The sequence below is a fragment of the Arachis stenosperma genome, chromosome 9 (assembly GCF_014773155.1).
Source record: "Arachis stenosperma cultivar V10309 chromosome 9, arast.V10309.gnm1.PFL2, whole genome shotgun sequence".
Taxonomy (NCBI): domain Eukaryota; kingdom Viridiplantae; phylum Streptophyta; class Magnoliopsida; order Fabales; family Fabaceae; genus Arachis; species Arachis stenosperma.
In genome coordinates this window covers 59,146,061-59,149,212 of record NC_080385.1, presented here as the reverse complement: position 1 = coordinate 59,149,212, position 3,152 = coordinate 59,146,061, and the positions used below count along the sequence as shown (strand labels likewise).

Genomic DNA, 3,152 nt, shown 5'->3' with positions numbered 1-3,152 from the left:
GAAATCAAATTGACTTGTTGAGTCAATATCTTGTTCTGAGCCAATATGGCATTCAGAGTATCAATCTCAAGAACTCCTTTCTTCTGACTTGTCCCATTGTTCACAGGATTCCTTTCAGAAGTGTACATGAATTGGTTATTTGCAACCATTTCAATTAGCTCTTGAGCTTCTGTAGGCGTCTTCTTCAGATGAAGAGATCCTCCAGCAGAGCTATCCAAAGACATCTTGGATAGTTCAGACAGACCATCATAGAAAATGCCTATGATGCTCCATTCAGAAAGCATGTCAGATGGACATTTTCTGATTAATTCTTTGTATCTTTCCCAAGCTTCATAGAGGGATTCTCCATCCTTCTGTCTGAAGGTTTGGACTTCCACTCTAAGCTTACTCAATTTTTGAGGTGGAAAGAACTTTGCCAAGAAGGCATTGACTAGCTTTTCCCATGAGTCCAGGCTTTCTTTAGGTTGTGAGTCCAACCATGTCCTAGCTCTGTCTCTTACAGCAAAAGGGAATAGCATAAGTCTGTAGACCTCAGGGTCTACCCCATTAGTCTTGATAGTGTCACAGATTTGTAAGAATTCAGCTAAGAACTGATGAGGATCTTCCAATGGAAGTCCATGGAACTTGCAATTCTGTTGCATTAGAGAAACTAATTGAGGCTTAAGCTCAAAGTTGTTTGCTCTAATGGCAGGGATAGAGATGCTTCTCCCATAGAAGTCGGGAGTAGGTGTAGTAAAGTCACCCAGCACCTTCCTTGCATTGTTGTTGTTTTCGGCTGCCATGTCTTCTTCTTTGAAGATTTCTGTTAGGTCCTCTACAGCGAGTTGTGCCTTAGCTTCTCTTAGCTTTTGCTTCAAGGTCCTTTCAGGTTCAGGGTCAGCTTCAACAAGAATGCCTTTGTCTCTGCTCCTGCTCATATGAAAGAGAAGAGAACAAGAAAATATGGAATCCTCTATGTCACAGTATAGAGATTCCTTGAGGTGTCAGAAGAAGAAGAAAAATTAGAAGGAAGAAGGAGAAGAATTCGAACTTAGTCAGATAGAGTTCGAATTGTGCATTGAGGAGGAGTGGTACTCCATAAATAGAAGGATGTGAGAAGAGGGGAAGAGATTTTTCGAAAATTAATTAAAAAGGTTTTAAAAACATTTTGAAAAACTTTAATTTGATTTTCGAAAATCAAGAGTGAGAAAGAGATCAAGTAATTTTTGAAAAAGATTTTGAAATTAGAAATCAAAAAGATATGATTAAAAACTGTTTAGAAAGAGATGTGATTAAAAAGATTTGATTGAAAAGTTATGGTTTGAAAACAATTTAAAAAAAAAAGATTTGATTTTAAAAATTGATGACTTGCCTAACAAGAAAAGATATGATTCAAACATTAAACCTTTCTCAACAGAAAAGGCAACAAACTTGAAATGTTGAATCAAATCATTAATTGATAGCAAGTATCTTTGAAAAAGGAAAGAAATTGATTTTGAAAACAATTGATTGAAAAGATATGATTTGAAAAAGATTTGATTTTGAAAAACTCGGAAAACTTGAAAAAATTGATTTTGAAAACAAAATCTTCCCTCTTGTGCCATCCTGGCGTTAAACGCCCAGAATGGTGCACATTCTGGCGTTTAACGCCCAATGCACTACCTTTTTGGGCGTTAAACGCCCAACCAGGCACCCTGGCTGGCGTTTAAACGCCAGTCTGTCCTTCTTCACTGGGCGTTTTGAACGCCCAGCTTTTTCTGTGTAATTCCTCTGCTGCATGTTCTGAATCTTCAGTTCCCTGTACTATTGACTTGAAAATAGAACCAAGATCAAATAAACAATGCATGCAAGACACCAAACTTAAAATTAGACACTAGACTCAAACAAGAAACATAAAATATTTTTGGTTTTTTTATGATTTTGAAATTTTTTTTTGGATTTTTCGAAAATTATATGGAAATAGAAAATAAAGGTTTCAGAATTCTTAATTTGGATTCCAGGAATCATTGCAATGCTAGTCTAAGACTCCGGTCCAGGAATTAGACATGGCTTCACAGCCAGCCAAGCTTTCAAAGAAAGCTTCGGTCCAAAAGACTAGACATGGCCAATGGCCAGCCAAGCCTTAGCAGATCATTGCTCCAATAGCCAGATTGATAGAGATCAACAAGCTCTTGTGATGATCAGTTGAAACCTTGGTCCAATAAGATTAGACATGGCTTCACAGCCAGCCAGATTTCAACAGATCGTCATGAAACTCTAGAATTCATTCTTAAGAACTCTGAAGAAAAATACCTAATCTAAGCAACAAGATGAACCGTCAGTTGTCCATACACGAAACAATCCACGGCAACGGCGCCAAAAACTTGGTGTGCAAAATTGTGATCACTACTTTTCACAACTCAAATAATCCCTAGTAATGGCCCCAAGAACTTGGTGCTCAATACCATGGCATAAACACAACTTTGCACAACTAACCAGCAAGTGCACTGGGTCGTCCAAGTAATAAACCTTACGCGAGTAAGGGTCGATCCCACGGAGATTGTTGGTATGAAGCAAGCTATGGTCACCTTGTAAATCTTAGTCAGGCAGACTCAAATGGGTATAGATGATATATGAATAAAACATAGAGATAAAGATAGAGATACTTATGTATATCATTGGTGAGAGCTTCAGATAAGCGTATGAAGATGCTTTCCCTTCCGTCTCTCTGCTTTCCTACTGTCTTCATCCAATCCTTCTTACTCCTTTCCATGGCAAGCTTATGCAAGGGTTTCACCGTTGTCAGTGGCTACCTCCCATCCTCTCAGTGGAAATGTTCAACGCACCCTGTCACGGCACGGCTATCCATCTGTCGGTTCTCGATCAGGCCGGAATAGAATCCAGTGATTCTTTTGCGTCTGTCACTAACGCCCCACCTTCAGGAGTTTGAAGCACGTCACAGTCATTCAATCATTGAATCCTACTCAGAATACCACAGACAAGGTTAGACCTTCCGGATTCTCTTGAATGCCGCCATCAGTTCTTGCCTATACCACGAAGACTCTGATCTCACGGAATGGCTGGCTCGTTTGTCAGGCGAGCACTCGGTTGTCAGGCGATCACCCATGCATCGTGTATCAGGAATCCAAGAGATATTCACCCAATCTAAGGTAGAACGGAGGTGGTTGTCAGTC

General features: G+C 39.6%; 1 non-coding gene across 1 annotated transcript; it reads left to right on the top strand.

Annotated features, from left to right (window-relative positions):
- Positions 1 to 282: 282 nt before the first annotated feature.
- On the top strand, positions 283 to 386 carry LOC130952347 (small nucleolar RNA R71). The gene has a single exon (XR_009074527.1). It is a non-coding gene; the product is annotated as a small nucleolar RNA R71 (small nucleolar RNA).
- The last annotated feature ends 2,766 nt before the right edge of the window (positions 387 to 3,152 follow it).